Source organism: Podarcis gaigeae (genome assembly GCF_964106915.1).
Source record: "Podarcis gaigeae genome assembly, chromosome: 2".
In the NCBI taxonomy this organism is placed as follows: Eukaryota; Metazoa; Chordata; class Lepidosauria; order Squamata; family Lacertidae; genus Podarcis; species Podarcis gaigeae.
In genome coordinates this window covers 46628416-46646304 of record NC_139679.1, presented here as the reverse complement: position 1 = coordinate 46646304, position 17889 = coordinate 46628416, and the positions used below count along the sequence as shown (strand labels likewise).

Genomic DNA, 17889 nt, shown 5'->3' with positions numbered 1-17889 from the left:
TGGGAAGTCTTATGCTCGGCAGAGCAAAGACTATGTTGTTGGTTTGTTAATGTATTGTTTGAAATGTTTTATAAAAAAGAAAATATAATATATATGTATACACACACACACACACACATGCACACACACACACACAAAAACACACAATTTCATAACATTTGTGTTGTTTAGTCGTTTAGTCGTGTCCGTCTTTGGACCAGAGCACGCCAGGCACTCATGTCTTCCACTGCCTCCTGTAGCTTCGAGAACACTATCCAACCATCTCATCCTCTGTTGTCCCCTTCTCCTTGTGCCCTCCACCTTTCCCAGCATCAGGGTCTTTTCCAGGGAGTCTTCTCTTCTCATGAGGTAGCCAAAGTATTGGAGCCTCAGCTTCAGGATCTGTCCTTCCAGTGAGCACTCAGGGCTGATTTCCTTAAGAATGGATGCATTTGATCTTCTTGCAGTTCATGGGACTCTCAAAAGTCTCCTCCAGAACGATAATTAAAAAGCATCAATTCTTCAGCAATCAGCCTTCTTTATGGTCCATAGCAAAACACAAATGTAATAACATACAAAAAGTACATTTTGATTCTATAAATTTTAACAAGATTATATCGCAACATGCAGCATCCAATAGCAAAAATAACATGGAGGCGTCTGCTTAGTCCTAGAAATACTCCTACTGAGATGTTACTCATAGTCCCTGTCTTGCATCAGAAACATCCCTTCCAATATGTCACTCAGAATGGCCAGCCTGGTGCTGCAGAGCCTCCCTCTCAGCATTAGTACTGCCATAGCTTATTTGCATGGAGCTGGGGAGGAGGGCAGGAGGGCAATGAGGTTGTGGTTGCATGGATGCCCCAGTGGGAGCACTGGATTGGCAATGCTGGTGTCAGGAAGGTGGTTCTGCCCCAGCATGGCAGCCATTATGGTCAAAAGCTATGAAATGCATTACACCTATTTGCCAAGAATGTAAATAATGTTTACGATATGAATCAATAAATGTCTACCTCTCCTAAAGGGCTCAAGCCTGGTAGCAATAGAATATGAAAAAAAAAATTAATCTAATAGCTAAACATGCAAAGGCCCAAACCAAGCAGCTTAACCCTGGCTCTTTAAAACCCATCAAGATGCAAGGTTCTTGCAACATATCAAAACAAGTTATTTAGATAAAGGTAAAGGGACCCCTGACCATTAGGTCCAGTCATGACCGACTCTGGGGTTGCAGCGCTCATCTCACTCTATTGGCCGAGGGAACCAGCGTACAGCTTCCGGGTCATGTGGCCAGAATGAGTAAGCCGCTTCTGGCAAACCAGAGCAGCGCACGGAAATGCCGTTTACCTTCCCACCGGAGCAGTACCTATTTATCTACTTGCACTTTGACGTGTTTTTGAACTGCTAGGTTGGCAGGAGCAGGGACCGAGCAACGGGAGATCACCCCATCACGGGGATTCAAACCGCCAACCTTCTGATTAGCAAGTCCTAGGCTCTGTGGTTTAACCCACAGCACCACCCATGTCCTAAGTTATTTAGAACATAGCTTAAAACTCCATTGCAGGAAAACTGGAAATTCAGAAGTGGGTGCATTCCAATAAGCTGCATAATCTTTGCTCATTACCATGTTGCCAATTTAATGGTAAACATAATGTATGAAAATGCAAACTGCAGTGGGCAAAACAACAAAGTAGCCATTGATGTGATGCCTGGAAACCTGCCCTCTGCACATCCTTTAAACAGATCCGACTGATGTTGTTATAATGCATCTCTTGGCACAAGAGCTCCTCCTATTCAGACAGAAGCCTTTAAGCAAGAAGAAATACTTCTTGTTTCTTTTGCACCTACCTCTAAACAATTTCACAGGAAGGAAGGAGGAATACAACATGGCCATGTTTCAGGTCACCTTTGAGTGGTCTGTTAATTCACTGTATCCTAGAAATTCTTTTAAATGGTAAACCGCAGCACAAGAAAAGCACTAACCTGATTAAACATTTCCTTGACAGTTATTTCCACTGGATCCAGGGAAATGTATGAAAAAAAAGTGTGCCTCTTGTTATTAATTAACTTTGTAACAGCTGTACCAAGTGTATATAGCTAATCTACAATAATGTAATGAAACAGCACTGTCATCTTCTTGATGCTAAACACAAATATTTAACTGCCTTCCACTTCTTACCCCTACATTGCAGGCTAGCATGAGAGGCCTCTGACAGTCAAAGCAGTCTTCAAGAAACCCTTTTCAAATGGGTGGAGGTGACCAATTTTGAGCTGTGCGTGCAGACATTTCAGAACATGTGCTTATTCCCTGAAGCACTGTGATGTTTGAAGATAAGAACCTAGGACAGAAATCCCTGCTGTGAATGGATGTGGGAAAGTGGAGGTAATAAATGTTGTTTGCTGGGTTTTGAGTGTGCATCCTGTTAATCTAATCTGCATTTCTTGTATTTGTGTTCTTTGTGTTGAAATTGTTTTATAGGTTGCATTGTATGTGTTCATTTCATTTATTTTGTAGTGTGCAAAGGAACTTGGTTGATGGGCAGTCTAGAAATGTAAGTCATCATCAAAATCATCCTCCCAGCCTGCAATTGATGCCTATAGCAGCTAGTGCCAGAGGCATGAAAAATAGGTTTTGCAATATTAGTTTGGACTAATGTTCAAGGGGATGCCCATCTAATGAACAACCAGAACTTAAGTGCCCTCTTGCCAAATATAACAACCTTAAGTTTTGTATAGTTTATTGCGGCCTGTTCTTCTTTACACAGCTGCCCAAATCTGGTTAGCTTTCTTTTAAGGTCAATTTTATTAAAGGAGAGTAAAACCTGGTGATTGGCTTTAAGCAATATGGCCAACTCATGATTTCCAGTGGAAGGGGGAAAGAAGGGGAAGTCTTAAAGGTAAAGGTAAAGGGACTCCTGACCATTAGGTCCAATCGTGGCTGACTCTGGCGTTGCGGCACTCATCTCGCTTTATTGGCCGAGGGAGCCGGTGTACAGCTTCCGGGTCATGTGGCCAGCATGACTAAGCCACTTCTGGCCAACCAGAGCAGCGCACGGAAATGCCGTTTACCTTCCCACCGGAGCAGTACCTATTTATCTACTTGCACTTGGATGTGCTTTCGAACTGCTAGGTGGGCAGGAGCAGGGACCGAGCAACGGAAGCTCACCCCGTCACGGGGATTCGAACCACCAACCTGATCGGCAAGTCCTAGGCTCTGTGGTTTAACCCACAGTGCCACCCACATTCCCTGGTAAGGGGAAGCCTTACCAGGAATTAAATCATTAATATATAAACTAAATAGAAAAGGCACCCAAATACAGCCTTGTTTCACTCCTCACTTGATAGGAATTCCCTGTGATAATGCATTTTGCAGGCCTAATCTCACTTGCAAGGAATTCTCTTGGCATAGTACTGAATGAACCAAAGTATTTATCGAGTAGTAGATCCTGCTTCTTCCATGCATGTCACTCCCATGAAAGTAAACATATTTCAGCTAGGGTGGGTTCCATAGCAGGAAAAATACAAAACCAAATTCTCCATTTGGAGCATTTTCTTGACAACAGGACATTGCAGCAGTCCTACAGATTTTTGTTTTACAAAATAAATCCACATAAAATTTAAGAAGTTTTGGCAATGTCACCGGGAATGGAAGGTGCTGTTTCCCAACCCAGTGCTCATTGTTTCTCCAGGGAAGCTGAAATGGTGACCTTGGTACTCACGTTATTTCATGAAATCCATCAGACTGCCAAATGCAGTTAGTGAACAACCCTATCATCTCATAAGTCTTGTATGACTTGTGCAAAGTTTTGAGCCCCTATTCTCCATATTTGGAGAAAGCAATTATAGGACTGTCACGAGGATGTGAAGTGGTGCATGGAAAGAGAGAGGCTTCAAGGAGTTGGGTATTGCAGGCACGTCCCGGCTGGGATGTTTGAGTGTGCAGGTTTGATAATCCTGCTGTTCGTTTCAAGCTGAGTTTGCTTTTTGCTTATTTGTTATTAGCTGAGACTGCTATTTTTCCCCCTGGCTATGGCTATCTGACCAGGAAAAGTGTGCAGAAGAAATTGATAGATTTGTAAGCAAGTGCAGTGGAAATCATAATAATCACTTGCAGATTGATGCAGGTTCTTCAAAAAGCGCTACTTCAAAAAGCAGTGATGAATGTCCAGGAAGAAAATGAAAGGTTTGCTGCAAGAAAATGTCTATTCAAGGGAGTTAAGGGAACAATTTTTTTAAAAATGGGAACTTTCCTGCCTCAGTTCCCAAATGCTCAGAGACATAATGAAGCTTACCATATTTCTTAAGAGGCAACACTTCTTCATGTATTCATCAAACAACAATGTAGATGAGTGACTTGCAAACACTCGTATTATGGAAATGATGCGTTCAGCATTGAACCGTACCTCATATGTTTGACAAAACATAAAATGAAATGTATTTCCTATCTGAAGAATTAAGAAAACAGTGTTTCATGGAAATATTTTTTCTTCCAAATTCATTGCTCACAAGCATAATATTTCCAAAGGATATATAAATTCAGTGCAGGCGCACTGAACACAATCCACTGACGATTAGTTGTGCTTCAAAAAAAATCAAGTATTTATTTCAGCCTCATTGATTGTGCCCTGTCCATTCATTTTTTTAAAAAAATAATCATCCAGTGAGAGATAATAGTAATGCTAAACTAGAATTACTGTGTTTCACAAACATTTCTCCACCAGGACGTCTAAAAGCATTCACTTCCAACAGTTTGTGAGTGGTTGCTTTGAAGTTGTATGTTCAGGAAGTATTGCTCTCAATCTGGATGGATTTCATTCACACTCAGTCGAAATAAATTTAAGAAATTTAAAAATGTCCAGTAGCACCCACTAAGTTTGTTCTGGGTATAAACTTTCATGTGCATGCACACTTCTTCAGATACACTGAAACAGAAGTCACCAAACCCTTATATGTAGTGGGAGGGTGGGGTGGGGGTTTTCTCAGAAGGGTAGTAGAAGATGGGTGATTGACTCAATGGGTATGGTAAACCTGTTGATGGACTGTCTAAAGCTATTATTGGTCATCTGCATACTATCCCTTGCTTTTTCCTGTAGGACTAATTGCAGTCATTAACAGTTGTCATCAGGTTTACCATACCCATTGAGCCAATCACCCATCTCCTACTACCCTTCTGAGCAAAACCCCACCCCACCCTCACACTATATACAAAGGTTTTGTGACTTCTGTTTCAGTGTATCTGAAGAAGTGTGCATGCACATGAAAGCTTATACCCAGAACAAACTTAGTTGTTCTCTAAGGTGCTACTGGACAATTTCTTAATTTTATTTATTTATTTTGACTGTGTCAGACCAACACGGCTACCTACCTGAATCTATTCACACTCGGTGATATTGTGAGTAGACTTGAGCCAAACCACTGTTGAGTTGGTACTCTGAGGTGAATTGGGGGAATATGGAGCACAAAATTATCCCCCTGCCTCACACCCTAAACTTGTCATTAATTTTCTTCTTTTGTGGCTGTTTAAAAACTTCATAGTCACAGAAAGAGCAAGCCTGGAGGCACTGCTCCACATCTCCACAGGGAGATACCACTGCAGCTTCAGAAATAAATTTGTCTCCTCCCGGTCAGCTAGCACATGCATTTTGATTGTGATTTGTTGCATAGAATATACCTGTACAACTACCACAAGCTCCTAGTGGATGGGCATGCCAATGTGGAATGGGGGGTGGGGAGAGTGCTGGGCTTGAATGAAGCAGACTAGGATTCAAATGGTTGACCTGTATCTCTTGGCTATTGTTGTGCTGGCATAACATGGTAGTTTCTACATGTGCCATCCAATCTCCTTCAAAGAAAGTGCATGGTGCAAATCTGATACCCAATGGATAATTGTCTTTAGTGGTGTGCAACACTATCCCTCACATATCCACTGCTGGAACTAATACATGCATGCATGTGACACAATGTGAAATCAACTGCAGTTACATTCCCAAGAAGACTGGCAAAGTAGGTGCTACTTGTCAAGGGTGTTCTTGTGCCGCGTGAGAACAAGTGACTAAAAATACGCAACGTACTTTGTTAATGTTGCTATCACCCTGTTCTTGCTAGAGCTTCAATGAAAGTGAAACTGATAAGTACATTTTCTAATCATAGGGTGTAAATGAGCATCCAGCTGAGAAGTTCCCATTTCTTGAGATGTGCTACATCTGTGGGAGCTGACTCAATTGCCAGAGACTTCCGTTTGCTAGGGATCCTAGAAGTTCGTCCTGAGCTGAAGCTGAGTGCTGCTCATTCAGCCTCATCTATAAATTGTGATTCCCAGCACTGAAATAATTGTGTGAGAGCCCAACATTATGTTTAAGTAAATTAAACTTCAGCTATGTCAGATAAGTTTGAATTAAACTAATACCCATTGTCAAAAGTTTCCTTTTGCGGAGCTAATGTAAACTTGCTAAGAAGTTAGGAAGGCTCTCAAGCACAACACATTATGCAGATAGGATGGATTCACTGCCATGGTGAGCATTTCAAAAGCAGAGATTTAACACTTTGGGACACACACTGGACTGGACTGGATGATGTTCCCCCATCCCAATGTGTGGAGGGTACATGTGAGTGTGCTGGATGGAAGGAGAGGGTCATTGTGCTCATGAAAGTGTCACCCAATACAGCATGTTGGCTTGAGAAACCTACAGCAGGATGGGATGCCCTTTTCAGCCTGAGAACTGCATTGCCTCTTGGGAAATCTTCCATGAGCCACATGGAAGTGCTGGACAGGGCCAGAGGCAAAAGTGGATGGAGTAACCCTTGCATAATAGGCTGCATTGCAACGGATGATAAAGGTTCCTACACACATCTCTCTCCATCCAGGGAAGCAAGAGGTGCTATCGCAAGGAAAGGCAAAGGCACCTGAAGAGGCTGCAGAGCATGGACCAGTGAGGGGTGGGGTCTCAGAAGAAGGGGTCCAGTCTGGAGATGCAGCACTGTCTGGGAAAAGTCCTGAAGGCCAGATAGTGAGGCCAGAACTGAGGATCCTACCCCTGACCTAGAGCAAAGAAGAAACCGAAACAGATGCAACATTTTAGCAATGGCTTTTTAGCTAAGGGTGGGACTTTTTATCATTTAAATACAGTCATGCAGAATATTAAAATTGGGGTGTGGTGGTGGTACACTTTTCAGCACAAATGCTTCCATCTTACATCAACATTATGCTGCACTTAAGAGGCTACAGGTGAATTGGTTTGGCATGGTAATAATCATAAACATGATTTTATTATTTATATGCCACCCATATGATTGGGTTGCCCCAGCCACTCTGGGCTGCTTCCAGCAAAATATAAAAACACAATAAAACACCAAACATTAAAAACTTCCCTGAATAAAGCTGCCTTCAGATGTCTTCTAAAAGTTATATAGTTCTTTATCTGTTTGGCATCTGATGAGAGGGTGTTCCACAGAGTGGGCGCCGTTACCAAGAAGACCCTCTGCCTGATTCCCTGTAACTTCACTTCTCGCAGTGCAGGAACCACCAGAAGGCCCTCTGGGCTAGACCTCAGTGTCTGGGCTGAATGATGGAGGTGGAAACACAGAGGTTGCTATGGACCAAGGTCTAGCAGTCACCATCTACAGCTCCTGCATTATTTTGTTCAAACTGGCCCAAGAATATACAAGGACATCAAAAGGTAAAGGGGCCCTTGACTGTTAAGTCCAGTAACGAACGACTCTGGGGTTGTGGCGCTCATCTCGCTTTACTGGCCGAGGGAGCTGGTGTTTGTCCACAGATAGTTTTTCTGGGTCATGTGGCCAGCATGACTAAGCTGCTTCTGGTGAACCAGCTGGTTCTGGTGAACCAGAGCAGTGCACGGAAACACCGTTTACCTTTCCGCCGGAGTGGTACCTATTTATCTACTTGCACTTTGACATGCTTTTGAACTTCTAGGTTGGCAAGAGCTGGGACCGAACAACGGGAGCTCACCCCATCGCGGGGATTCGAACCGCCAACCTTCTGATCGGCAAGCCCTAGGCTCTATGGTTTAGACCACAGTGCCACCATGCATATGGTGCTGTCTCAAACTGTCCTGTATGGACTTCAGCAGGTTGCTTGCCATGTTCCTTTCAGAAACAATAAGGCCAAATGATACAGCGTTGCATGGCGCTCACTGGTTTATACTTCTTTGCTAAAATATGACCGCTCTCTGGTGCCGAAAAGGCTTTCTGCTGCCAAGTCTATCATCAAATTAAGATGTAAGGATATTGCTGCCTTATTCAACTGGATGAGCCAGGCCTGGCCCTATCCTGAGTCACTATGAATTGAGATGCCTCAGGCTAAAAGCTTTGGGCACCAGTGCTTGCTAAAGAATAAACTGCCAGTAGTAGTTGTTGTTGCTGGGAGAGAAGTGGGAATTAGGATTTTAAACCTCAGTCCTGAAATGCCTTGTGATGTGGCATCTATTCCAGGGGTAGTCAACCTTTGTATACCTACCGCCCACTAATGCATCTTTCTTGATGGTAAAATTTCCTTACCACCCACCAGTGCTCAATGGAAGAAGGATTCAGCTTGTGCCGTAGAACCCCCTACCGCCCACCTAGAATCCTGAAACGCCCACTAGTGAGCGGTAGGAACGAGGTTGACAACCCCTGATCTATTCAATCTGCAACAATGTCTTCACAGCATGTACAGAAAGAACTTTTGTGGTATGCAGAGCTACTCATGAAACATGACTTAGCATCTGAAGTGGGAAGTGGTTTTGGTTTCTTTGGCTCTTTTGCCCTGATGAGCTTCTGTTTTGGTTTTTTCCTGTGTGAGATAAGTTGCTTATTTGTTATCTGTGAATTTGAGCCAACTGAGTGTCTTGTTATCCTTTGGGCAGGAGCTCAAACGTTCGTTGCAGGGCAAAATGAGAAAGGCTGCAATCAAATGCATACTTAAGGAGGAATGTGCAGGCAGGCATAGGATTGCAATGAAATTCTTGTTTCAAAAGAGAAAGCCTTCACTGTCCTGTTCCTGGCGTAATTGTGCTCCTGCTGCATGAAAATGATACCATTAATTACAAAATAGGTGGCAAATTCTGCCAGCCAAATAAAACCTCTCTCTCCCTCTCCCTCTATCTTCTACTCCTGCAGTGTTTTGCATAATTGTTATTCCTTTGACAAATTACTATAAACACATTTACAAAGATTTGCTGTTGTTTGTTTGTCTTTATGACCAGTTAAAAGAAAACCTACTCTCAATGCTTACGTGATTTCTGACCATCAACTGTGCACATACAGTGACTCACATATTTGATGGCGCTCCAGACCTCAGGAGTCTCCCCAGGTCAGCTCTCACCACCCTGGCCTGCTCCATCTGTTAGTGGTTTTTCCTGGCGAGGATGCTTCCAATGCCTCTTGTTTGCCCAGATGGCGGATGGAGTGTGTGTGTGAGCACGCACGCACGCACGCGCACGCGCGCGCGCGCACACACACACACACACATGCTGAGTCACATCAGTAGTCCTGCTCATCTGCCTCTCCCATCATTGGCATAAAGTCCCTCAAATGTCACCCAAAAGGGAATAGAGCCCTCTTAAGAAAGATTCCCCAGCCCAGGGCTGTATGCTCTCTGTATGAGGAGTTGCTTCTGATCTGTTACATTTTTTTAAAAAAAAATAATCCTATTTCTGGCGTGACAAATTGACCTGGCTGCTCAGCCATGCTCATGCTTGAGCTATTTTGATATGAGATCATACCTCAGCCATTGGACTCTTTTATCAGGCCCTGTCCAAGTGAACTGATCTCTGATCAGTCATTTGACTGATTAATTCATTGTTAGCATTGTCCAATCAGCTGTTCCACCTTCTGTGCTTGTCACTTTTGGATAAGCTGTTTGTGCAATTAGTAGTCCTTTTTACAGCCGTTTTACCAGGCTAACTGCTCAGCCATCACCCTTGATTGGCTCCTGTCAGAATATAATTGATTGCCCTTTCCCATTCTTTATTCGTACAGTACATTCTCTCTCGCCACCCTGATCCCTCTCTCTGGCAGTCTAGCTCTAATGCATTCTAATCAGGACCTTTGGCTGCTTTATTCTCAGGTCTAAAAAATTAAGCTTCTTTCTTTGGTTCTTTTGCTCTTTCTTTGCTCTCTTTTTTTGTACGTGAGGTAAGTTGCTTATCTATTAAAAACAATGTGCAATTCATAAAGGATATATTTCCATACAGTATAGAAAAGGTCAGAAAACAACAACAAATTCAATCACATTTTAAATCTGAAACTCAAGCGTGTTAAAAGCTCTTTGTAAATAAAAAACTTTTAACTTGACAGCAAAACAAATAAATAGGGAAGCTCAGTATATTTAGCAATGTAGCCCGTCTTGTCTGTCTAACCTGTTAACCTTTTCATGCAGTCAGATTATTCTTTAATGATACCAAAACAAACCTTTTGTCAACAATGTTAATGTCATTCTCTCTCTCTCTCTCTCTCTCTCTCTCTCTCTCTCTCTCTCTCTCTCTTTCTCACACACACACACACACACACACATCATCATCATCATCCTCATCTTCAGAATCTGTGTAAAAAGGTAAAGGTAAAGGTACCCCTGCCCGTACGGGCCAGTCTTGACAGACTCTGGGGTTGTGCGCCCATCTCACTCAAGAGGCCAGGGGCCAGCGCTGTCCGGAGACACTTCCGGGTCACGTGGCCAGCGTGACATCGCTGCTCTGGCGAGCCAGAGCCGCACACGGAAACGCCGTTTACCTTCCCGCTGGTAAGCGGTCCCTATTTATCTACTTGCACCCGGAGGTGCTTTCGAACTGCTAGGTTGGCAGGCGCTGGGACCGAGCAGCGGGAGCGCACCCCGCCGCAGGGATTCGAACCGCCAACCTTTCGATCGGCAAGTCCTAGGCGCTGAGGCTTTAACCCACAGCGCCACCTGCGTCCCCTAACATATACATTCACCAGGTGGCTTATGATAATTCTACTAAATAATTCTATGTTAATAAACTATCAGCCTCTAAAACTGCACCTAAGTGGCTCTTAAAGTTCAAAGCAAAGTCCTTGAGCAGATGTTCCATGTACACAGAACTGGGCCCAGAGAAGTGTGAGAAGAGTTCTATTTGTGCAAGAGCATTTTCCCAGTCCTTACTCCCCACAGAAGCCTTCTTGCCTCCCCCTCCCCACATTTTATCAGGAAGGTCAGGGGAGAAAGAAAAGCACTGGACGTGGGATTCACTGGTGAACTGGTAGAATTTGAGAGTCTCCATTTTCTTTGAAGATGTGGGGATTCCCTTCCAGATCCAGAGTGTGTGGCTAGGCCTTGGCTTCTCTTCCTGAGCAGGCTGGTTGGAGAAGGGCGCTTGGGTTGACAAGCAGGATCTGACCTTCCGACATCCCAAGGGTTAGGAAGAAGGGTGGGGATACTGCCAGGCAATCGTCCAGAATGGAGAGTCACTGGAGACAGGGAACAGCCTTTGGCTGTTCCAGAGAGAGTGTCAATCAGGTCTCCTTCAGTGCTGAGGGCCACTGCAGGACCCTATTCCTCTTCTTCTGAAAAAGTCTGGAGACTAAGCACTGGCAGGACCTGACACTTAGGCAACATTCAAAGGAATTTTGGTTCAGATAAGGAGGCAGTGACTTTTCTGAACACACACACACCATTCTGAAACTTAGAAACTTCACAAGTTAAGACTGACTCCCATCAGTTCATCAATTAAAATCTTAGTTGAACTGGTTGAAGAAATAACAAATTCATCAGTTGAATGAATGAATGAATGAATGAATGAATGAATGAATGAATGAAAGAAATAAACTGCAGTTCTATATGAGTGGTATTCAGTTGTGGTGTGTGCCCCATTTGCCCCACAGACCATCTGTGTGATGTTGGATCTTGTCCTAGGTATTTGCATAGACCTATGTATGGTAAACTTAAGTCTTTATTCAAAAGCTCCCATACATACAGGTCTGATTAATACTTTCACCACTCAAATATTGCAGCTTTTCAATTGCCTTTATGTGCTTTGCTTTCTGTTTATTTCTATTGCTTTTGATGATTTTCTTAACTTTTACATCTCCGGTTTCAACCTTCTTCCATTGAGTGGTTCTTGGTATCTACGGTAATTGTTCTATATCCTGCCTGAGCCTTCCTCAGAGAAATCCCCCCTCCCCACTTCTGGATATTGGTACTGCTGCTTCCTTCAATATCTTTGTTTCACATTTTCCAATGAATGAGTTGCCCACTTCCTATTGCTGCAAGCTCAATTGCCCTTTTAGTCCAATCTCCTGCTGGCTAATCACTTGAGGGCTTTTTCTCTCTGCAATCCTGTTATTATCTGATCAGTTACATCAATCCGCCAGTTTTGCTACTAGATTATTGTAGTTCCTGCTGTCTAGTCATTCTATTGAACTTGAATCAATTCCAGTTCTCTTCTTAAATAATCAAACCAAGGTAGCAGCAAATATTTCAATCTGACTGAATTCCTGGCAACAGTATTAGACTGCAAAGCATTTAACAGACACCATTTTTGTTGAGCCAACATAATTTATTTAAATGCTTAAAGACACAGATATTGAATAAAGTTTCTAATTTTGGTAAATAAATTGAAAGGCGGCTATAACACAATTTCTGCCGAATAAAAAAACTGGACTTAATAGTTTGCAGATAAAATGCATAATGAGTAATTCTATAGTGAATGATGTAACATTTGTCAGCTTCTTTACATAATATTTTGTGTTTTAGCTAATATCACTTAACTCTAATTTATATTAAACCACTGTATTTTTCGCTCCATAAGACGCACCAGACCATAAGATGTACCTAGTTTTTAGAGGAGAAAAACACTATTCTGAAAGAGGGAGAGCTCACATTTGTGCGTGCCTGTGACAGGCAGCTGCCTTGCCTCGCCTCCAAGTTGATGCCAGAACCGGAGCAAAAAGAGGAGGAGGAGACGCCGGGGCAGGAGCCGTGTAAGCGGCTCTTCCTTTGCTTGAATTACACATGTGTAAAGCAAGATCTGTGCAGAGTGTGTCAGCAGCTCTTGCTTTGCTGGCTTCACAATGAGCCGGATTACAATCACAAGTGTAGGGTGTGTCTTAAAACATACATTGCAGGGGTCAGAGGCCAGGGTAGAAGCAAAGACACTTGATTCAGGCAGTGGATCTGAGCCTCTCCCCTCCCCTGTCTTTATACTGCTGCCAGCCCCACTGAGGCGTCGCCCACATTCCTCACACAGCCTCATTGCTGTGTTGTGGTGGCAGCCAGCACAGCCACAGGTGTGGGTACCATTGCGGTGATGGGGCTGGAAGCAGTGCAGGGGCAGGAATAGGGTGGGGACCTGGACCTGTGGGGTGGGGTGGGTGTTGTGGGGTGGAGGTGGCAGCACTGGGGAGGGGGTGGTCTGGGGCTTGATCCTGCTGCAAGTCACCTGCACAAAGTCACTTTCCAACAGGGCTGCCATCTGTCCCTCCTCCCACCTTGCTGTAAAGCCAGCAAGCGAGAGCTGTGCAGAGCATTTCAGCAGCAGTGGCTCTTGCTGGCTTTACAATGAGCCGGAAGGAGGGATGGCCAGCAGCTCCGTCCATCCCTCCTCCCGCCTCACTGTAAAGCCAGCGAGCGATGGACAGGAGCCATGGCTCTGGCTGTGGAGGCATCCCTCAGCTCATGACTGCAGCAGCAGCCGAGGGATCCTTCTGCCGTCCGCTGCATTTGCTCCATAAGATGCACAGATATTTCCCCTTACTTTTTAGGTGGAAAAAAGTGTGTCTTATAGAGTGAAAGCTATTTGTTTTTAACTGTCTTGATCTTTCTTTTACACGTTGTCCTGTTTCTTTCTTATTTTTTAAATATATTTTTATTAAAGATTTCTTGGTTTACAAAAGTATGCACAATGTCTCTTTTTTCAAATTACGTTTTCTACAGATCAATTTCCTTTGCTGAGACATTAGTATTACATTAGGAAGAAAAGGAGGAAAGAGGTGGAGGGGGGCATGGTGAGCGGGGTGAGGCTGAGATAAGGCAAGTAGCCTTCAGCTCTATTCTGAGCCTGAGGTTATTCCTCCCCCCCCCCCATTTCTACTGTAAATTAGGGGTGAGGAACCTCTGGTTTGTTAGAAATTTTTGGCCCACCGAGACTCTCCCCTTTGGCAAATGAAGCAGTTTTGGGAAAGCCATGTTCACTCACCCTACACCTGATGTCATAAGGTAAGGGTGGGCAGTGGCGTAGCGTGGGTTGTCAGCACCCGGGGCAAGGCAAGTAATTTGCGCCCCCTAACCTGTGGATTTGCGCCCCCTAGCCCGTGGATTTGCACCCCCTAACCCTAACCCCCAGATGTTGCGCCCGGTGCGGCCGGCCCCCCTGCACCCCCCACGCTACGCCACTGAGGGTGGGGCTTGACTGAAAGGTGGGACTTGTCCCAAGCACCTTTGTGCAATTCCTGACAACCAGCTAGTTCCTCCCTCCATCTCTTCCAAATGTTTGCGGTACAAAACACAGAAAGTTGATTATTTATGGAACAATGGAACAATCATTCATAACTGTTATGTACTAAGCTTGGATCCTGGAACAATAGGCAGGTAGGATCTTAGAATGCTTGCAGGAGAAGACCAATCATGCTTCAGGAGAAAGTTAACCAGCCTATTAGGCTGGTAGGATCGTAGAATGCAACAACTGATTGGCCTGCAGGAGAAGACCAATCAGGCTCCAGGAGGGAAACAGAATCAGCCAATCAGACGGGACTCATTGTGCAAATGATGTATATAAAAGCTTGAGGTTTGGGGGGGGGGGATTCAATCACTGTTTTACAAGCTGCAATAAAGAGCATGAAATCACTGCAGGACTCCAAGTATATTTCAGTAATGAAAGTTTATCTTTCAGTAGGTTTAGGTTGCTTTCATTCAAATTTATCACAGGGACCATGATTTCCAAACAAGGAACCCCTGAATAAGGAAGAATATTCTCTTATCAGGAGACTACTTTAAAATAGATGGCTTTCTCTCCTTCTTAAGCTTGCTATTTCAGACTGCAAGTGACTAATACTGTACAGTAGGTTCTTATATAATAAGCCTTTGATGATGGCAGGAAGCATGCCTTTTCTTTTCCCTTTCGGGGGGTATTTTATTCATAAGAAGTACCATTTAATTACAGCAGTTAAAATGAGATTTATTTAGAAAGCAAAGCTTATTTTCAGAAATTTTACAAAGGCCTGGTTCACGCAGCATGGTAAGTCGAACTATGGTAATTTTGAGAGATGAGCTTTCTCATACTGGCTACAGATTGTGGTTGGTGATGAGACAGCTTAGCTAAGAGCCTGGCTTTTGATGACATGCTAAACCAAACGTGGCTCAGTTCTGTTCAGCAGAGGAACAAAAATAAGACTAGAGAGAAGCAGAGCACCCATTAGCAGTTCCCCAATAACCAGCATAATTGCATGGTCCCAGTAAAATATAGATTGGGTTGTGATGCTTAATATATCATGTAGCTAGCATGGTTTAGCATTGTATGAGAACACAGCCAATGTCCCTATGCACTTAATTTCCATTCATTTTACAAGGATCTCTGAAGTTAGATTTTCAACATGTGCGTGTCAATATATTCAGCATTTCATTCTTGTCTCAACAACGAATTATTCAGCTGTGTTTTGAAATAATAATTTCTTTAGAATGGATTATTAATTTCATTTTCCTCTTTCCCTACATTTTAGTGACTTCTTTTACTATCCCCCCCCCCAAATAGCTGCTTCCATAAAAAAAAAATTCCCTTGACCTTATAGATCTTTCATATACTACATGATTTTTTTTCTTAAAATAATAATAATAATAATACTCTTTCATTGTAGAGGGTGGAAGATTTTGGTATGCTAGCTATTCTGAAACTGACTTGACCAAAGAAAAAAGAAAAGAAAGAAATATGCACATATGCCACACTGCTAGTCACTCTGCTCACAGGGGACAGTTGCAAAGAACATGATTTGAGCATCTGCTGTTAACAGACAAACACAAATAACAACAAAGGACAGTACTTGTAGATGTGTTGAGGGAGGGGGAACCCATCAAATGACTCAATTATATATATTTTGTACATGATCTGAGGTCACATCTCCACCATACATTTGATGCACTATGATCCCACTTGAAACAATCATAATTTCCCCCAAAGAATCCTGGGAACTAAGGCTTGTTAAGATGTTGGGAGCTGAGAAGAAGAACTGCCTGCTAAACCACTCTGGGAACTGTAGTTCTGTCAGGGAAATAAGGGGTCCCTTAACAACCTGCACTTCTCATGAGTCTTTGGCTCTTAAAGTGGCTCTTAAAGTGGTATAGGGAGTGGGTGGCACTGGGATCTAAACCACTGAGCCTCTTGGGCTTGCCAATCGGAAAGTTAGCAGTTCGAATCCCCATAATGGGATGAACTCTCGTTGCTCTGTCCCAGCTTCTGCCAACCTAGCAGCTCAAAAGCACACCAGTGCAAGTACAGTGGTACCTCGGGTTAAGTACTTAATTCCAGTACTGGAATTGTGCGCACTGGAGCACAATTTCTGTTCTCATCTTGAAGCAACATTCTTAACCCGAGGTAATATTTCTGGGTTAGTGGAGTCTGTAACCTGAAGCGTATGTAACCTGAGGTACCACTGTAGATAAATAGGTTTCCATGCACGCTGGCACTCATCACGTCCTCTTGTGCCAGAAGCGGTTTAGTCATGCTGTCCACATGACCCAGAAAACTGTTTGCACCCCATAGTCAAGTTTGACTGGACTTAACCATCCAAGGATCCTTTACCTTTACCTTTTTATTAGTAGTGCTTTAAGTGTGTGGTATGGAAATGTTCTTTGTTGTTGTTTGTGATGGTTTTATAATGCTTGTTTTTTAATGTTCAGTTCATGTTCTGCGCAACTGGCACCTATGCACAGAGGCATTATGTGTTTTAAAGGCCCGCAGTGGTCTAATGATGCTTTCAGAATTGGGTGTGGTTGTGACCTGAGTTCATTGCTTGTAACTGGAGGCTGCCTAGTGCTTACTTCCTTAGGCGGTCAAGGAGAATGGGTACAAAGCACAATAGACGCATGGGCAAAATGTGCTGGTTACATAAATGTTTGCTTTATCACAGTTTGGGAATGGTAAGTCAGAAACATAGCACACAGCAGTGAAAGGGATGCTTTTTTTGTGAGTATCATCTCTGTTACTGCAAAGATTGCTGTTGACGGGGAATGATATAGCAAGGATAGTGGCTGCCAAAACATTTTCAGCAAAATGTCACCCAATCCTGATAACAGATTTCAGCGAACAGTGATGATGAACATTCAAAAGGCTGCCACTGCAGAGCTCAAATGTTTTGCTAAATATTTGCAGCCTCAAAATTAATTAGGAGTTCCAGCATTTTTGTGTTTTTGCTATGTGCAGGCATTTTACCACAAACCATCTGCCTCTGGTAGAGTGCGGAGCAGGTCTTTGGAGATTTGGCTTCAGATTTGCACACAGTCGTCGCAACATGGCTTTGGGTGATCAATCACCACCTTTCCGTTTCACTTTTGTATCATAACATTGTAATATCAGTGAGTGCTATGAGGATTGGAGGTATAGAGAATTGTCACCTGCCCTGAACTTGCAATCGACAGCTAGCAGGTTATACAATTATATGATTTGCGACTCATTATACTTAAGGTCTGCACTTTGCTGTAGTGTTCTTTGATCCAAGAATACTAATTGCATTACACTTTGGCTGGTAGATTGAATGAAGATTGCCTTTTCAAATTCTTTTAGTGGGAAAAGTTGTAGGTCAATGAAAGAGAAGGTGATTTGTATGCAAAATGTCCCTGATACAAACCCTCATATCTGCAGGTGGGGTTGACAAAGCCCCTTACCCCAAACTATGAGAATCACTGCTAGTGTACACCAGGCATGGCCAAACTTGGCCCTCCAGCTGTTTTGGGACTACAGCTCCCACCATTCC

The 17889-nt window shown here is 43.4% G+C and overlaps 1 long non-coding RNA gene across 2 annotated transcripts; it reads left to right on the top strand.

Annotated features, from left to right (window-relative positions):
• The first annotated feature begins 825 nt into the window (after positions 1-825).
• Positions 826-9148, top strand: LOC310835284. 2 transcript variants are annotated; one of them, XR_014559505.1, is made up of 5 exons: positions 826-1244; positions 1281-2359; positions 6841-7075; positions 7488-7652; positions 8841-9148. It is a non-coding gene; the product is annotated as an uncharacterized lncRNA (long non-coding RNA). The 2 variants fall into 2 exon arrangements; XR_014559506.1 differs by lacking the exon at positions 6841-7075 and having other exon boundaries at positions 829-1244.
• The last annotated feature ends 8741 nt before the right edge of the window (positions 9149-17889 follow it).